The 20,146-nt window shown below is 44.3% G+C and overlaps 1 long non-coding RNA gene across 1 annotated transcript in view; it reads right to left on the reverse strand.

Annotated features, from left to right (window-relative positions):
* Nucleotides 1-13,534, reverse strand: part of LOC106014597 (uncharacterized) — a 46,965-nt gene extending 33,431 nt beyond the window's left edge. The window contains exons 1-3 of the long non-coding RNA XR_011804471.1: nucleotides 13,411-13,534; nucleotides 13,108-13,255; nucleotides 12,011-12,114 (exon numbers count right to left, since the gene is read on the reverse strand). This is a non-coding gene — a long non-coding RNA (uncharacterized lncRNA). The remainder of the gene's footprint in view (nucleotides 1-12,010; nucleotides 12,115-13,107; nucleotides 13,256-13,410) is intronic.
* Between the last annotated feature and the right edge of the window lie 6,612 nt (nucleotides 13,535-20,146).

The following is a 20,146-nucleotide window of genomic DNA, read 5'->3' on the forward strand; positions in this document are numbered from 1 at the left end:
CCAAAAGCAACTCTTATTTACAGCTGGAAAATCACAGTCACGAGCAGCACTTCTGCTACTCATCTCCCCGGCAGTGGTTAGGGTTAGTTGGCGTTTTTCTACCTTCAGATAGTTGCTGAGATGTCCTCTGTTTTCTTGTATGAGGTTTTCTTTGTTAGTGAATCCAATCGAATACTCTTTGATTTTTTCAAATACGACAAAGCCCCAGAGGCTGTACAGAGAATGAGACGTTCCAAAGAACACTTGAAATTAAGTATAAGAGCGACCTGAACAGCAGCTGGAAGTGCTGGCAACTACAAAACACTTTCAGGCAAAGGAGTGATGAGTCAGGCAGTTTAAATGGCTCCAACCTTATCTGAATGGAGGTTGGAAGAAGAGTTAGGAGAACTTATTTTAACAAATTGGAACAGATTGCTGAGGGATGTGGTAGGTTTTCCATCACTTCATATCTTTCAAAGAAGATTGAATTTTATATAGACATACACACATTTTCATTCCAGGTCAACCAGAAGTTATTGGGATAGATATAACACCAAGCAAAATCTTATGACTTCTGTTATACAAGATATTAGTCCAGCTTATAACAGTAATCTCTGCTTCTCCTAAAAACCTATTACTGAACTAATAACTTCACTTGGAACAGAAAAAAACTGCCTTCATTTTAATTATAACAGCAATTCTTCCTATGAACCTATTGAGACCCGAGACAAAAGTCGTTGTTTTTATATACATTAAATAAGAATTTACTACCACTGCAGCTTAAATAGTATTTGATCATGACCGTACATAAATTATAGCATGTCGTCACCATTTTAAAAAGCTACACTTAGAATCTGATAAAAACTATGAGCCAAACAAGAATCTAAAAGCTCCCAGGTTGCTGACAAAATGCACAGATTTTTACACTGAGTTCCTACAAAAAATAATGCCTACTTTAAGTGGAGAAAAAAGAATTTTATGTAACCTTTAAGAGCATTTTCTTAAACCAGAACCAGATGCTAATTCTAGAGAGGGGGGGAAGTCCTAAGACACCTCTCATGTTTGCCAGCTTTCAAGTTTTTATACCGAGAGTTTTATGTTTCATGATCTTTTTCTGTAAGCATCTAGCATCCTTGGATGGTTCCAGTTTCAGTACCCAACTATACAGTTGTACACAACCACGAGAGTAACACGCAGGCCACCACGAACCCAACAGTCTGAGAGTGCATAAAATTTAACAGACCCAAGGAATATGATGGCAGGGGCCATAAATATAAAATTAACTACGGGAGCACACCATCATTAAACAGGGATCAGGGAGCAAGCTGAAAAGCTGGCGCTGAATCAGGAAGCTTCACAGTAATTGGGATAATTAGTGAACCATGATGATGACCATTTTTCTGGCTCACGTGAACGTCCCATGCATGAGTCAACATGCCATGTTGGCTGCAGGTAGCAGAGCCTTTCCCTGCCTCACATCAAGACTCGTGTTTCGGCAAGTATACAGCACTCAGTGGCTATAATGCATCTGCAGAAAAGTTCAGGCTGTCATGAAGATACCAGAGAAAATCATGCTCATATTTTATGTATATAAAAAAATCTACATATTTAAACTTCTCTTGTGTTCCCGGTTTTTGGAAACCTGTCTATAAAGTTTGTCATAGGGAGTTAACAGGTGAAGCAATTCAACAAACTGGCATTTCTCTTGCTGCCTGACCGGTTCAAAATCTGAATCATTTGGAAAAACCCAGCCCCATGGTTAGTGAGATAACAAAAGCCTGGCTCTCCAGGAGGAGCACGCAGCCGCAGTGCTGAGCGGGCTGCAAAAAGACAAAAGCTTCATTGTTTGCAGTGCTGGAAATGGCACATCTTGACCTGACCGGGAGCTGCACAAAGCGACAGGACTGAGGATGAAAGCATTAGGCTGGGAGACAGAGGTCACAGAGTGGCTGATACGATACAACAAACGTGACTTGCCTGAAAACAGAGGTATACTCAGGCTGGGATCCACAAGGCAGGAAACAGTAAGAAACCATAAAGAAACGACAGGCAAACAGCATGAGACAGTGGCAAGCTGGGGGATTTTAGCCTCCGCATTTGACAGATGAAGATGAAGGATGTTTTGACAAGAACCCAGTACTCACATCATGCAATAAAGGGAAAGTTAGGTGCATTATCCAGGAAAGATTTGTTTCCCACGTCTCCAGCCAAGTTATGCAGCTGCCATGAGCAGCATTTTTGTTGTTCCCTGCAGCCTACTGGATTCCTCTTCCAAAGGCAACCTAACCAAAAACCCTCTTCCATAATGAAGGGTGGGAAATAAAGAAATTACATTTAATAAAACTATAATTCAGGAAGTTTAGTCAAGATGTTATACTTGGGAGTTTAACTAGTAAAGCAATGAGAATCTCTTAAGTCTCAAACCCAAGGGGGCTCCTGCATCAAGAGCCAGTTTCCCAGGCTCCTGGCAAGGAGATCTCTAAGATTTCCCAACTCCCAGACCATGCAAGAGCCTACAGCATCTTCTCCCTGTTTGCTCTGCTACAAATCGGCCTCTGAAGAAAACAGTGTGCTCTCTTGATGCATTAGTTTTCATTCCTGGTACAACCGCTTCTGTGCCATGTTTTCTACAAGATTCCATCCTGTGGGCCATATCTTTAGGACATGTTCAGATTCATCCCAGGAAAAGCAAAATCGCATCAGTGGAAAGCAGATCCAGATGAAGGCAAAGGACAAATACACTGCTGTCATCTTCTGACACCACAGATGATTTTATCAGACTAAAGAAAAGCAATACCATCCCTAATGGCCTATCTGTCACCTTTAACTCCATCACAGTAACACCTGGCCACCTCGTGGCATGCGGAGGAACAGTGCTGTCACTGGGGCTCAAAGGGCTCACCAAGGAGCACCCAGAAATTCCAGGGAGGAACAAGAGAAGCAGCCCTGGGACTTCCCTGGCACAGAAATCCTGCAAAGAATGGCTCCCCTTGTCTCCTTGGTGCCATGTGTTGCTGTCCCACACTGGAAGAACATTCCCTGCCTCATGCTGCCTTCCCAGTTTTATATGCCTAGAATATAGCGCACGTGTAATTTATTTTTGAAATATATTCATATATACACACAAAGTATAAAAAGTATGCGTAAATGAAATAATCACCTTTTTCTGATAATCTGAAAATTCTCTCTTGCTATAACCAAACTTAGTGTTTGAGTGGCAAAGCCTGGGTTGCAGTGGGTCCCTTCCACCGGCGTGGGATGCCACTGCGTACAGTGGTTCTCACTCCAGAAAATGTAACATGACATTAGGAAGATGAGAAGAGCCGTTGGTAGGAAGAGAGGAATGGCTGCTTCAGTCCCACCAACCAGGGATGCTCCCCTTCTGCCTGCAGGAGACTGCTGGAAATGACTCCGACATCTGCTCCTATCCCTTTGTCTCCCTGGCGATGAAGAGTCACAGGAGGTGTTCCCCAGCCAGCCAGAAAGCAGGTCAAGGAGAGCATCCAGAAGCCTTTTGGGAAGGAAACTGAGAGGTGCAGGAGGCACAGCAGAGATGGACCAAACCCAGCCAGGACACCCAGTCTGCTCCTCAGCACCCACCCACCCCTGGCAGCCTCAGCACTGGGAAGGGGACATGAGGTGGCATCAGTGCTTTTCTCCCAGGAGGGAAGAGGTCGGCACAGGGCTGGATTCCAGGGACACTTGCTTTGCCAGCCCCTGGCTACACCAGCACTGGCACCAACACTGAGACAAGGACCAAAGTTCCTTTGCATTTGACAGATGCCAGCACCAAGCACTGAGCAATCACAGCACAAGCCCACAGTGATACTGTGCCCACCAGTGCCGTGGATCTGCAGACAGAGTTTACTCTAAAATACACACACAAAAAAGCAGCCACTAAAGAAAAAGAATCCATTGAAGCTGCTGAATTTGTGGTGTATTTTACAACACTCAGGGAGAAAGAGGAGAGATAATAAATCTGGGAGCTAGTAGCCACAGCAACAAATTGCATTTCTCCTCTGGATGACTTTCCCCCCACAATCAACAGCAATTACCGGGCACCTCAGGGTAATATAGCAAAGTTTATGTTGCTTCTATGGCAAAGTTCTTTTCACAAGTCTAATTTATTTCACGTCTGCAAGGTTCTGATTCATTACTGAACATTACTGGGGGTCTGATCATGACAACCACTGAAAACACAAAGAGAAACGCCCTGGATAGAGCTTGTCTTACTCTGCTGTTTTATTTTCTGGCACCAATTAAGAGCCCAGCACACTGGGTTTGGAATGGGGATGCTTTCTCTGACTCTTGGGAACCAGAGAAAGGAAGAAAATAAAATGTCTGAAGAAAACAGTTGAGGGTGAAAGGAAACATAGCCCTGCACCTGGCCATTTAGGTGCCACATGAAAAAATAATAACAAAGGAATGGCTTTGCTTCCTTCTGCACTTCAAAGGCTGCCTCCAAACCACTTCAAACTCTTCTCTGCACTGCTGCGGTGACACAAGTCTAATGAGGGGCTAGAAAGCTTGTTTCAGGGCTAGGCTCTTTAGTTTCCATATTTTTTATCCAGAAGGATTTCATTAAAATATATATATATATACATCTTGGAGCATCTTGTGCACTTTGCAAATGGCTTTAAAGCAGAAGCTAGTGGAGAAGGATAGCAAGGACTAAACCAAGCACAACAGGGCAGACCCTCCCAGCCCTTAGGGACCCTAGACCCATCTCCACCTGCTCTCCCTGCTGAATTTTAAGCACATTTGCTCTTGCTACCTTTCAGGCTCTCAAGGTCTTCCGTTTCCAAGGGAATGACCTTCAGGTGCCAAACTCCCAGCCAGAACCACCAGCAGGACAGCACACTGCGCTCAGGTGCGCTCATCCAGCCGGTGGGCAGAGCAGTGGGAAAGCTGCTGGTCAAAAAGGAGATTTATCGGCTCAAAGTCCTTCCAAGACAGCACAGCTTCCAGCATGATCCTGGCAGGCTGGGTCAGCTCTGCAGGCAAGGCAGAGAGAAATGGAAAGTAGAGGTGGCAAAAAGAGCCATCTCCAGACTGTGGCTACTTATTAAATTTGACAGAAGGGATCTGTTTGGTTTTCTAAATATTTTGCAGGGAAGCTGACAGTTAATTGGTGTGAAAGAGGAAATCAATTACATGTAGGACGAAGAGTGTTGTGCTCATGTTTAACAGCAACCACGTCCTGCCTCTTCCTCTGCAGAGCACATGAGACACGCAGTGGCTGGAGGATACCCCAGAAGGATATCTAGCACCTCCCACGACAGCCTGGCATGCTGCTTTGCTTTCCTTAAACACGCTCTTATGACTGCCCACAAATCCTCTACAGCAGCTGTTTCACCCTCCTGCAACCTCAGAACACACGTGGAGCTACAGGACACACCATCCATCCCTTTCCAGGTTGGCCACTTGCTCCCCCAAACATGTATGGCTGTGCAGGCAGACCTCCTGGAGGTCCCTGCTCCATTATTAGCAGTAGATGCACTGGATCCATCAGACAAACTTCACCTAGTTTTCAAAACTCTCCCTTAGTCAAGACAGCCGAATGGATCTCTCATTTCTGCTGCATTATAATGGCTTCTTTTCATGCTATATTTGTGAAACATCATGATTTCTGCAGAGAAAAAGAAAAGCTTAACAGTAGCCTAGATCATGGCCCTGGAAATACGCCCAACTTGCTAATACAAAGCACAAGGGCTAACACAGAAGCCTCTTCCCTGTTTGAACAGTCTCTTCAAACTACAGCCACCCAAGCAATATTTTTCTGCCAAAGTAGTGCGCTACCTCTCTCTCCACAATTTTTTTAGACTGCTAGAGCCAAAGTACCCTGCCCTGCTGCCACTGAAATTAATAGATGTTTTGCCATTGCATTCAGTGGGATGAAAATTAAGCCTTAAGAAAGCCAGACAATCACACCGCAGTCCATATTCATGTAGGGAATACTGCAAGCAGGATTTAAAAGGACCTTGCATTTATCTTTGTACTGCCTGTGCACCATCTGCATATAATTGCTTGAGTCTACAGATGCTGCAATGCTCATCAAAAGCTATATTCTTACCCACGCTAGGTCTCTCTTTCAACTGGAAGGAAATTCTCATTGCTTTGCAATCTATACGCAGCCATTTAGCATTTAATAATTCAAATTGTAACACAATATTTGATGGAAAATAGTCATTATGGATTTATAACACAATGCAGGTAGTTGAAGTACACAAATTTCAGCGTTTCAGGAAATGGGTACTATTTTCAAACAGACCTAATCCCATAACAAAAAAGACATCCATAATATTGTCCATAATCTTGTTTTGCTACTCGCATCTAAGGGTTTGGGTTGATTTTCTCCCCCCTTTTATTAAAAAAATGTTCAACCAACTGAGTTATAGCAGAACATTTTTCTACACTGCGAAGCTTATTTACATACTGTAAATAACTATGAATGCAATAAAATTGTGGTACAAATACCATGAAATAATGCCTCAATTTGCAGTTGTTTTACATCAGCATATTTTATAGCAGTGTTTACTCTAGACTGAGAAACAAATAAATAGACAAAAAGAAAGACAAAAACTTCTCTATTACCCACACTCCAGTGGGGCTCCAGCCCACAAACCTGCACTGTGCTTAATCATTGCTTAAACATTAAAAATCAGACTCCACGTGTGATCCAAAGGCAGTTTCTCCCTCTCTGTGCCCAGGTTCCCCAGATGACACTTTCCTCTCTCTGACTTGTCCATTTAGAGGGCACCTCAGGTCCTGACCCTGCTTCTGGTCTCTATCAGCTTTTATAACACACACCCAGCAAACAATTCTTGAGACTAACCCTTATCGTGTTTGAGCTATCTTCTGTTTGTAACCCAGCTCCTACACAGCCGCCAGAAGCCACCTACCTGTTGGGCATAACGTCTGAGAGCCCCGCTGGCACCAGGGCTGGGATATACACAAACAAGGATCTGATATTCTCCCCCAACAACTCACTGCAAATTTGAGCTGCTGATGACACAAGGAAAACCATCACCTTCCTATCCAGAGGCCTAATACTTGCTCCTAATTTAGATTTCTCTGCCTGTATCGGGTTTCTGATGAGACAAGTTTCCACAGTACCTACATGATGATTTGATCTGCCTTTTTTTTTTTTTTTTTTTTAATAAAACAATAATAATAAACTTTTAACATATTAGTAGGGCTCATGGGGATCATTTTGGGCTGCCAGCAGGGCTTAGCCATGATAGGCCAGGTATAATGGCAAATCTCATAGTCTGCTAGCTACCATCCCCACCAGTCAAAGAAATGTGTTAGACTCTGCTACTCCTCGGAACAGATGGGTCAGGAGAAAGATTTTTCTACATTCTCTTTTCCTCCTAGCATATCAGAGAGCCAGAATAGAGCCTTGAAATGATAGAGTGCAATTTTCTCCTTCTTTTAAGCACGCACCGAGATGCAAATAGTCATTTCCAAGAGCTTAAAACCCCAGGGAAGTAGATAATAAGCAATTACTCTAACCAGATAGCACTGATGTCTAAAAATTAATTTCTGTGCTAACATCCTACCCCTTAAAGTTTTAAATTTCAAAGGAGAGTATCTTCTGAAAAAGATACACAGGTGTACAATTATGTTTCCTAGACATCTGTCTCCATCTACTCTTGGTAGGCATTAACCCTATCTGCAGAGCGCAGGCAGCACACGAGAGCCATTCGTGTGCCACTGCCCAGGTACAGGTGCCTTTAGACAAGAGGTGCCACTGAAGTAGGAGGCACAATACTTATCAAAACAAATTGAGCCATCTAGCATCATCAGTAATCGCTGAAGTGGGACAATAAAGCCCTCAGAGTCAGAAGAGTTGGGAACACGATGGCAGAACATGGTTCCCCCAGGCAGCCCCTCTGGTCTCAGCACTCAGCTCGCAGGCAGCGATGTTAAACCTTCAACAAATGCTCCAGGCTGCTGGCCCACGGGGACGTGTTTCACCTTCACACCACAAGAATATTTCTCCCTCTCTCCCTGAACCCACATATCACTCACAAAAATGACATCAAGTCTTAATGGTAGATGCTACCTTCTTCCACGATGTTTAATGGAAAAACAAGAGCTGTTACATGGCTGCAGGTACTGTGAAACCACAGAACTCTCTATTTAATCCTATAGCACCATTAAGAATAACCAAAAGAAGTCAAGTGAAGATGAATAAGCCAGCTTTAACAGCAGCACTTTAGATTTACAGCACTATTAGTCAGATGTGATTTATAATAAATGAGCCCATCATGGTCTATCTTGCATCTGAGGTCCTCAGACATGTCTAAAACTATGCTCAAAGAACCATCTCAGCCACCTGCAGACACCTTTTATCATTTATTTGCAGTCATTCTTCGAAGGTAAAATACTGAAAATAGATATTGAGTATCTACACATGGATTTAGTGTCTACCTTAATAAATGCTTGCATTTGGAACTGGCTCAGCAACTACTGCACAATCCTTAAAACAGGGAAAGGCTGCTACTTTGAAAAGGTTCTGTGGCTATTAACTGACATATCTATTAATCTGTGATATTCTGTGAGAAAAAAAAAAAAAAAAAAAAAAAAAACTCAAAATCAGAACCTCTACCAAAGCCCTTCCTGTTGTTCTGCTTCCTGCCCTTTCACATTCAGCACTGAACAGTCTTGGGAAACTATCTTAGTGGTAACTTTGAGCCCCAAGATCTCATTTTTTATTTTATGTCATTTGCCAAACATTCCTTTATACTTTTTTTCCTGCAGCTCTGAATGTTCTCTGCCCTTCATTTCAATTAATGATGTCATAGATCAGTATATTTTCCCAACAAACTATTAAATTAACTGCCAAGCTCTTCCTTCATTTTTTATTCAGGGAAAGGAAGAAAAAAATAACCACAGCAAACTGATGCGCTTAACTCTTTATGATTTCAAATAAAAGCCAGAAAAATGATGGTAATGTTTTGCCAGCCCCGCGGTTTAGCCAAAAAGCACACTGTACATCTTAGTTATGTCATGTTTTATTCCTTAGCCTATGAAGATGCTGAAGAGGAATGTGTCAGGGTCAAAAAAACAAAATGAGAAGAAACTAGCAGCAACTCCAAGTCAGAGATTTTTCAGTTGCTTAACTTAACACCTCCACAAATAACCTTGTTCTTCTCTCCCCCTCTAAAAACAAAGACACAGCACAAGGAAATAAAAAACGCCACATGAAGCTTTTATTTCCAAGTCTGTGGAAGTAGTAGTTTTTCATCTTTAGCTTTTGCAGTTACAATCCTCGTCACGTCCTCTCCCTGCTGGCCGTGGGTAGCTGACTGACAGTACGCTGTCTGCATTCATACCGCGTAAGGAGAGGGTCAAATACTGCCCCAGACAAACAGGCTGCAGAAAATTTCCCCTCCAGACCCTCCATATTAAATATTTAGATATTCTTGCTCATCATTGGACCACCAAGAACAGAAAAGCGTCCACCACACGATCCATAAACTTTCCACCACCTCTTTTCCAGCTGCTTTCCCCGTTTTCTCGAGCAACAGTCCCCACCTTTCCCCCTCTGCACCCTTTCTTTGTCCTCCCTTTCCCCAAGTTTCCTACAGCCTTCCCCCTTTCTCCCAGAAACACAGCGCAGCCCAGGTTGGAAGGACCTCAAGAGACCATCAAATCCAATTTTTGTGGGAAAAGGGACCCTAGACAAGATTCTCCACAGCTCTGTCCATTGCATCTTGAAAGCTTTCAGTGATGGGGATTCTACCACAGCCCTTATGAGGCAGTGATTTTATGTTAACGGACATTTTATTCAGTTCTGTCAAAAAAGGATTTTAAGTCCTTTAAGGAACCCTCTGACCTGCCTCATGCCACTGCTCTAGCTACCAACGAGCAAGGAGCTATTAGGTGGTTAGAGTGTGGGGCAATCCTTGTACATTAACTGCTAATTAAATTCAAAGAGAGATAATCATTGAGCTCCATGAGAAATGAAAAAAAAAAAGTGTGTGTGTGGGGAGGGGGGTCCCAAGCAAACAGCAACAAAACACACCAGAGAAAAATGCAAGATGCAAGCCACAAACACTCAGCAGCAGCGCATGCCTTAGCAATGAGTATTTTAGCACAGCAGAGGCAAGTTTTGACCACGTCTCCAGTGCTTAGGCTAGGGAACACGATGCATAGGATTAAACCCCATAAAATCCTCCAGCACCTCAGGGTAACATCTTTGGCAACTGCAGCCCGTATGGGGACAACTGCAATATCACAGCAGCCCACACAAATCGCTGGCAAGTATAGGAGGGAATTCCTGAAATTAAATGGGGCTCCTGGATCCAGGGAAGAAAACCCAAAATTTACATGGAAGTTAACCTGGAGAGACAAATCCAGAGACTAAAGAAATCTTACATTGTAGTACCAACACTTGCAGAAAGCTGTTTTAACTGCCACCTCCAAGGACTCCAGAGATGAAAAAACATCCAATGCATTTGTGAAGGGAGACATTACCAGATTGCTGTAGAGGCAACACTACAGGGTCCAGCCACAACCACACTGCTACCACTGAACTGTGCTCCACTGCGTCCAGGGAAAGCACCCATCAACACCAGGTCTTTTGACTTTTGCTTAGTATTATTAAAGAGAAAACAAGGCTGGAAATCATCACAAACACTTCATGGCTCTCCACTCTCCAATCCTCCTGCTTTCTAAGGGCAATGACTCACAAACTGGGATACACTACTCTGGTCATCCCCTGAAGAGGAGAAGACAACTTCAGGGACCACATTTCTCCAAAGCTCCCAGTGGTAACTATTGCAACAAAAAGGATGACTGACGACCCATTCCTTTTTATTTCCAGACAGCACCCAGCCTCGTTCTCCACGTGCACCACCCCTGCGAAGAGGTGCTGCTAAAGGAGGCTGTCACGCCAGCTTCCAGTGAGCAGCAGCAATATTTCTTTCCTGAGCTGACAGATTTGTTATATGTTAATTTATTTTTAATTACAGCCTGTTTACGGCCCACAAGCCTTTGTTGCCCTCTCGTGGCTGGTCCACCTGCAAGAGGAGCACTGGGAGCAGAAAGACCTCTCAGGTCATCGAGTCCTATCACCCTTTATTGCAGACAAATGCATTATATAAGCCCTTTAATAAATGTTATCAATCTCGTCTGTAAAAACTCGTTAGGTTAATGTGATGCTATTTTTATTAAAGCTCAGAGAACTCACATTTAACAGCAATTGCAGTGTTTAAACATGAAACAACTCTAAAATGATAGGAGTCAGAGCTTGGTGTCGACTGAAATTCACAGTCCCAAACCCCATCTCTGGAAGTCAGGCTGGCTTTTCAGTTCTGCAATTACACCCCCACCTTTTCTCAAGGGTGGCAGTGATTCCACACTCTCAGAGGATTCAGACCTGCTCCCAAGTGAGGGATTTGACTTCCATCTCTTAACTTGCTCTTCACAGCCTCCCCTAAAGCCACCCAAAATTCAGATGGAAGGCACTCCCACCAGGTCACTGCCACATCTCTCAAAACAGAGCATCCTCCCTGTGGGGATCACATACCCGGCATTTGACTGCACCTAGTGTGTTATGTACCAGCTAACAGCATGAGAAAAATCATGGTCCTACAGCTCCAAATGGCCTCTTTGAAAAGATTCACCAATAAACTGCAGCTATGCTGATTTTATACAACGAACCAACTTTTGTGGTAAGGTACCTTTTGGGGCAGTGGAAGATTTTGCATGCACTACAGGAACTCCATGTTTGCCTAAACACTCTAAAAAAAAAAAAAAAAAAAAAAAAAAAAAAGTCAGGTTGGAAATGAAATAAGAGCTTCAACCTAGAGCTCTGAATTAAGCAAATGAAGAATTGTTTCTTCCTGGGAGCACTTCGTTTCTTTCACTGGCACATACAGTAAATCAGACTGAAACAAAAGAATTCAAGACTTCATTCTGATTTCTGACAGCAGAAAGCAGAGCTCCATCTCCTCACCATTTGCTACCATACAGTAGAGAGCCACCAACCTTGCATGCATAAAGCATCATGTGTCCTCACCTCTTTTCTCCCTGGAGCAGATATTCACAGGTGTCTGCAGGGAGAGGACAGGAGCAGTGAGCAAATTCAGGAAATTCTTCCTCTTTCAGACATCAAGAGTCATCCTAGAAAGCAGAAAACAACATCAGCCATCTCTCTGAACATCTGACAGGAGACAAGAAGAGCTAGCATTTACTTGAACTCCAGAAAGCATTCATTTCAGTTTAATTTTCATCAACATAGACTTCTTGCAAGACAGCTTCCACTTTCTATTAAACTCTCTAAAACCTCCATCTCCAAACTCTCCTTAAGCTGTCTCAGCAACCTGGCAATTGTCACGTGCATTGCACAACCAAGAAGACAAAAGGCCATAGATTAAGTAAAGTTGGTGCTGAGTCCTCATTAGTCAGGTGTTGGCAGCACTTTATTAATGGCAGTAATTAGTAGAAAAAAAGTTCAGTGATGGCAGTGGAAAATTCCACCACTTAAATATTCATTACTATCGACTCCTCTAGCTTCGTGGTGCAAGCTATCTTATTAACTTCCTCTGGGCCAGCATCTCAGGTCAGCTCTGCTAGTGGCATTGAAGGTGAAAGGCGAGGAATGTTAAACTTCTTTCAGAAGTCAGCAGAATTATGCTAAGGCAAATGACCACCCCTCAATTCCCTGAGCATCCACTTTAGTTTTCCAAGGCAGGGCAGGGCAAACTGAGCACGGCTAACAAGTCCTACGCCTTCTAATTCACAAACAACAGAAAACAAAAAGAAAGACCAAGAGGAAAATAAAGCACTGAGCATAATGACACTGCAGTAAACACAAAAACATTGCAGAGCCACAGTGCACTCTGCAATTGTCTAATAGAACTGATTAACCGATTAAGATCAGCAGAGCAATCTGGAAGCAAATGCTGGTAGTAAAAGATCTAGGACAAAATTCTCAGGAAGTTCTAATATTGCCATTTCTGGCTGGTCAACCTGGAGACCATTAGGCCTGCTTTATGAGAAAAACCTGAATTCTTGAACGTGTTAAAGGAAGCAGAGGCATTGGTCCTGGTGAATCAAGAACTCAAGGTCTGTTTTCCAAACTCTATCTAAAGTTCCCAAGCAGCTCAGTTTTACCTTGGCCCAGCTGTAGGCGATGAAGGCAGCTCAGAGGCTCTGTGCTACATCCTTTGGTTTTCAATTGACCAAGGGTCAAAAGCTCTGCAACAGAAGCTGTTCTACCTGAAATCATTTGCAGTCAGTATATCTCAGTTGGGCTGTGGTCCTGTAAGATGTCACACATATTAAATCTATGACCTCCAGTATATTAAATACAGAATCATAGAATATCCCAAGCTGGAAGCGACCCACAAGGACCATCGAGTCCAGCTCTTGAATATAAAGATACTCTGGGCATGTGCATAAAACCAAAATACTCACATAGCCTGAATTTTTGACTGTTTTCACCTTCCCCTCTAACGCATATTTCCACTCAACAACACACAACCTACACAGCCAAGGGCAAAGCCCACCAACTACAGCATGAGGGTATTTATCTCCTCTGGTAAAGGAGGAGGAGGAGGAGGAGGAGAAGGGGAAGAAAAAAAAGAAAAAAAGAAAAAGGAAAAAAAAAAAAAAGCCATGCCCATCCCATTTTTTCAGCTGGCAGTAATTATTCTACCAGCATGCAATTAGATGGAGCTATGCCAAATTCTGCCAGCTGGAGGACCTTGTAGTTTGATCCTACTGGCCCAAAGCATTTTTGAGATAAGATCTGTGATTCTCAAAAGCCAGCCAGGTCCTCTGTGGCTTTTTCTCCTACCTCTGAACCTGGGATAGTGCTTTGCTGTGTCCTAGTGGTGCTGTACATCATAACACAACAGCTGTTAAGTGCTAGAAGAGCTTCAGGCTGGAGGGGGAACACATAAACCTACAGAGTGTTTTATTGCTTAAAGTAAATGGTAGTCTTTGTACGGCACTTAAAAAAAAGAGGCTGAGCAGATCTGACCTTTCTACAGTCCTCTAACTTTTACTCAGAAGAAGATCCCAAGCCCAGCTGGTAGTGAAGTAACACAAACTCATAGAACACAACTACAGCACACAGTGACCAGCTCAAAAGAGATGATGATTTTTAGAAAAGGCCAGTTTAGGGAAATTTATAAACAGCTGCAGAAATGCAGCTCTTGCAAAAAGCAGTGTTGTATTAAGAAGCCTCCATCAAAAGCAAGAAGGCGTTTAAGTGAGATTATTCCATTTCTGGAGTAGAAACATTTCCAGAGGTCTATCTGGTTCTACACTTTACCCTTACAGGTAAGATACATGTGGAAGGATTTAAGGTAAAGCAACTCCATTTCCCATTGTACTGGATGTCCTGCAATCCCCTTCTAATTGTTTTTCTGTTTGCAACAGCTTTTCACCTCCATGGTGCATAATCAGTTCTCATTTGTGTCTCTGCTTTCATCTCCACTAAATATGGTCCACAGTAATATTTGGACTTTTTGCTTGGTTTAGATGAAATGTATAAATGGGAGTGCACGGAAATCCATGTAGTTCTAGCAAATGAAAAAAAAAGGAGCTTTCCCACTGTCACCTGGGCTGGAAAAGCAATGCTCCCTGCCTGGCATTAGGCATGCAGAGCACTGGCAGCAAAGCTCCTGAGACACCATCTGTGCACATAATAAAGAGCGGTGGGATTTTTGTAACAGAAATGATTGAATTTGCTTTCTGCTTCCCTTGCAGTGGGAGTATGCCAGCTATTAAGTGCCATAAGAACTTGCTAGACTACCTCTGAATATAAAATTTATCTTCTCTGATTCATGCCCTCTCCCACCTCTGTTAGTGATGCCGGAGCTGCTATAGGACATGCTGTAGTCATTTTGTTTATAAGTCTACCTTCCTGGGACAGCAACCTAAATTAGGAGTGTAAATGTGCTAGGGAGAGGAAGCCTGAAATGCTTCCAGGATTTGCCTTGTTCTTCATTGTCAGTAGGACAAACCTCGAGTGACCACTGGGTCTTAACACCTCTCCTAAGCCTTTTAGGTGTTCGTGCCAAAGCCGATCCCAACAGAAAGGTTAATGTGCAGTGCCATCTGTCTTTGTTGTGTTATGAGCTCCTGGCCACTGGTTTACTCTAGCATTTGGCTACTTCGCTGTCTGTTCTCAAGTAAGAAGGGGACTCTGGACTTTAGGGACCTACATCTGCCTTTATTTTTCTTCTTTACATAAACATATTTTGGCTGCAAGCATTACCATCAGGAGCAGAACCACCACCCCGGTAGAAGTGCCCCCTGATAGACCTGTTTGCTTTGCGTTATAACGCCAACTTCTCTGCGAGGCTAACATTTGCTATCTTGAGTGCCCACATCAGGCTGAAGAGGTTTGAAATAGCTCAGCCAAAATGAGTCAGGTATTTCAGAAAACAAGAAAAAACAAACAAACAGAATCACTCCTAAGCTAAAAATAAACCCAAACCAGCTGGTGATGCTCTCCCTGGGAGTGTCAGAGCATCTCATCCTTCCTGGCAGGGACACAAAGTGCTAGCAGGGAGCTTTGAAACATGACCATGGTCATAACACTTATGTGCACAAGGCAGGCATATAAACCAATTTAATTCTGGCCTTTTCCTGTCACTGCTACGCTTGACTTTGGTCTGCTCTCAGCTCAGTTATACCCAGCCAAGTCTTGTCAAATTTAGGGGGCCGTGGGATGTAAGTGGTGAGAGAGCTGAACCTGCACAAACTGAGCAACAACGAGAGGAGCAGAAGGAACAGCAGTCAGTCCTGGTGGGATGTGACAGTGAAGTGCCCAGCCACCTGTGGCTCCAGATTCATCGCCAGGGCTGGAAAAGCAGCACTGATGTGGTCAGGGGCTGTACGGCAGCAGTGAGCTCCCCAGCTGATAGTGCCCCTGGTATGTGACAAATCAGCAGAATTGTAAGCTCTCCTCTGCTTCCAGGAGAGGGAGGCAAGGGGGAGCAAAGACAGAAGAGAAGGAACAAGTGGTCTGTCCCAAGGCCTGATGGTTTTCTTCACAGCAGATCTGCTTAACTGGCACTTACCAGCCCTGTGGCTGAGCTGGACACTGTCCCCGAGGAGTGCCCATCACTGGGAGAGAGCAGCCAAGGTACCCACAGCTACGTGCAAAAATTGGAGATGGAAAAGGAAAAGCTGTAGGGTCTGCCTGCTCTGATCTGCTGGTCTTCAGCTCATGAGAGGGGTGGGCACACGCTGGCCAGTCTCTGCAGGGCCCCACGAGAAGACCTTTCATTTTCTTCTGCCAAAACACCAGCTGTCCCCTCCCCTTGCCCACAGCAAAGCCCATCCTTGGTAAATCCAGCTCTGCACAGGAGCCAGCGGGCAGGCCTGGTTGTGCTATAAATAAAGATTTAAATCCAGGGTAAAAGATTCCTAAAGTGCAAATAAAAAAGGCTACTTGGGCTCCTGTTAAGCTCCCGTCCCCGTTAAGCTTGAGTGATGAACATTAGCAGAGAAGCGCTCCCATACACGCTGACAAATGCTTTCTTCCCTCCCAATCTCTCTGCTTGTCTCCTTTCTACCCCTCTCCTGCCCATTGCCAGCCCTGACTGACATTTTTTGCACTTACTTCATTACTGCATCTCCAGAGGGTTAGGGAGGGGTGAGCGGAAAGGAAGAATGAGAAAAAGGAAAAAATAATTACAACTGGATTTCATCGACAAGAAGAAAAAAAGGAAGTGTCCCTCTGGGTTTGATCAATAATGCAGCACTTGTTATCTTGATCTTCTTAATAAACCACAAGCAACCCACATATATTTCTATCTGTGAATCAATTCTTCACAATGTTTCCATCACAATATAGCCAGTACATGCAACCACACAAAAATAAAATGAAACGGGCTGGTTTATTGATTGTCCGAACAAGAACCCTTGTAGTTTGCATAGATTATCCAGCGCAGAAGTGCTGCTTGCTCTGCCTCTATTTAATTACTTTTGCTTTGTTTCAGACTTTCTCTCTTCCCCGCTGGGACCCCATGCATCACTAGGCAATCCCCTATCCCATATCAGTGGCTAAATCCATCCATTTTAACCCCAAATACACTTGCTAAGCCTGCAACAAGAATTGTTTTTGTATCCGCGTCCCCTGTTGGAGAAAGCCTTCTGGGCACCGATTTATTTCTCTTAAGTGAGAGGCGATGGAGGTGTCACTGCACTTCACAGGAGGCAGAACTGGCCCAGCGCTCCCTGCCCAAGAGGAAGCTTAATTACGCAGCTAATTATAGGGGTGGGTTCTTCCCCTCTCACCTCCTTTTTGTTCCTGCCTTGGAGCCTGTGAGCAAAGCTCATCTCCAGCTCCCCATGCACTGTGATGCAGCAATCGCCTCCCTGAGTGAGGCCAGACCTCGGAGCCCTCCCGGGCTGACCTTGAGAGCTCCTCGTGGGGCTGTGCTGGCCCTCAGGGTAGGCAACCATCAACAAAATGCTCACAGGCACTGTGAGCATGGGAATTTTCATCTCCCAGCTGCAGCGAGCTGGGCCAGGTGCTGCAGCACCACTGGAGGTGAAGCCTCTGGAGGAGCTGCCCGTGGAGGAGGGCTCCTCACTCCCTGCTCCTCAGGGACCTGCAGCAACACACCCCACAGTCAGTGCCCAACAGGATGCCAGAACACGCCTTCACGCCTTACACACACAAAGCCAAATTATACTCACGTCATCTATAGGTAACCCGAGATTGCTTTTATCACCCCAGGTGGAATTCCAACTCTTTTCTTTTCCCCTCTCAATAACACCATTTCTTTCTGCAAAGGAAATAACAAAATTTTGAGCAATGAAGAAAACACTAATTTTAATTTTTTGTGACTGTCTGATGAAAACAATAACCACAGAAGGAGCAAGGTGAGGTCTCATTCTCAATTGATCTAGCTACAGGATATTGTTTTCTGTGAGTCTGGCAGATCCTTGCCACAGTTTGCACTGATCAGAAGGAGGTCCTACAGTCATTTCCCACCTTTCTTCAGCATTTACCATGGATATTGCTAAATTTTGAGAAGACAGACCCTGAACGTATGCAGATGAGTCCCCCTTTCCTGCTGAGCCAGCATAACATCCTTCAAGAAAAAATGTAATTAAGTTAGACTTGTGAACGGTAATGAGTTTCTATTACACCCTGCTGAGAGTAGCAGCAACATCTGAAAATTATTTTTCGCTGTCTACAACCAGGCAACAGCTCCTTTATTAGACAGAGGGATGGAGCTGATGGCTCGGACCAGTGCAGTTCCAGGAGCAAACAGCTGGGGAAGGTGATGCTGTGGATTACAGCTCTGTATCAGTCTGCACAGAAAACCATCCTTCGTGGGACAGTGCTGGAAGCCTTGGAGAATGGCTTATGCAAAGCCTCTGGCTTATTTGAACCTCTGGCTCAAGGGACTGCCGAGCCAGAGGCCGTGGCCCTCTAGGCTGGAAAATCCTTTGTGATTTAGCTCCTCTGTACATTTTTGCTAGCCAGCCTTTTAAACTCAGTGCCAGGCTGTCACATCGCGATGTCTGTGCTCAGGAGCTCCACGCCGCAGCAATCCACAGCCTGCAGCAGCCCCTTCCTTGGGGTTTCGGGAACCTGCAGTCTGCACGGCATTAGAAGCAGCAGCGACTCTCTCTTTCCAAGTCAAACCACTCCTGATTTTCTCAAGCATTGCCATGATCTCCCCTCCACCTTTTTGTTCCCAGCTCAGACTTGTTGGCCCCTTCACTGCTAGTCCCCGGGGAAGCAGCCCCTCTGTGCCCTTTGCTCTCCTAACCCAGGCACCCACAGAGCTGGGCACAGGGGCGGCAGCAGCACTTGCAGTGGGGAGGAGACCTCCTGCTTCTTCCTCAATAACCCCTTGCACCTGATTCACCTCCTTGATTGCTTTTGAGCACCAAGCTGGCACTTTCTCTAGGACAACCTGTTCTACATGCAGCATCCCAGGTCACTGGTTGGGTGCAGGCCCATCAGAGTGCATCTCTACACATACACACGTGTAAATCTGTGTGTACACACCCACACACGTACAGTTAACAATATTCTTACCCCCATGTGCTTACTGTATATTGAACTACATTGAACACCACCAGGTACCATATTACCACCCACTCGTGTTCAGCCTCTTGTTCAGTTTAGGGTTTGGTGTTTTTTTTTTTTTTTAAGGAGACAATGGAAAAAGCCCAAATAATCTGTTGATCCTTGCCATGCAGGAGAGGTGTGTTTTTTCCTAACGTGCAGTAATAGCTTATCTAGGACCTAAACACACTAGGATGAAAACCTCTTCTGAATTTTATCCAAGAGAGTTCATTGCTTTAATCCTGGATAATCCGTATCTAATCCTTTTTATAATCTTACTCATCTACTTGCCTCAATAGTTTTCCACAGCAAGGAGTTTATGTTTTATACAAGGAACATTTTTCTCTCTCTCCTTTTCTTTTTTCTTTTTTTTTTTGGTAAAATGAGTTTTATTATCACAGGGGTTTCTCTTCTGCAAGCGTTCTTCATCCAAACTGAAAATAAATTACTTCTTTTTGATACCATGCCTTGTAAAGGACTAAAGAATTGTTTTGCTTCCCAACAGGACATGAGCTCCAGGTGGCTAATGGCTGCTACCAGGTATATTTTGGGCCCAGGAACAATCACAGACACCTGAAGCCCGTAACGTTACACATGTATTGCATAGAATAGATATATTTCCAAGATTGAACAGAATATATTTTATCAGAAGAGAAGTGGGAGGCAGCTCCTAGCCTCCTATAATGATCATAATTCCTGTATATTCCAGATCTGACCATTGAGACTTAAATCCCTTCTTGTAGCTGGCATCACATGGGACAATCACATCTTCTGGCTGCGTTTTCCACAAGTTAGGACAAAACGAGCATCCTGAAGCCTGTCTCTAAGACAGACTCAGGCTATGCTGGGCGCTATTTGCCTGACAGGATGCCTGCAGGCCAGGAGACCACCGGAGGTGTGGGAGGAGGCAGGCAGGGGCAGGATGCTGCCCCTCTGCTCTGTGCTTCAGGGCAGTAAGACAAGGGAAGTCCCAGGTGCGGGATGTGAGCCATTTAACTTTCCAGTCACAGAACTCGCTGGTGTAGCAGATGCATTGAATTCTGGCTCAAAAATCTGCTTGAATTATCTCTATTGTGCATAAGGAAACAAGACTGATGTGCATTT

This window comes from Anas platyrhynchos, chromosome 21, assembly GCF_047663525.1.
Source record: "Anas platyrhynchos isolate ZD024472 breed Pekin duck chromosome 21, IASCAAS_PekinDuck_T2T, whole genome shotgun sequence".
Taxonomy (NCBI): Eukaryota; Metazoa; Chordata; class Aves; order Anseriformes; family Anatidae; genus Anas; species Anas platyrhynchos.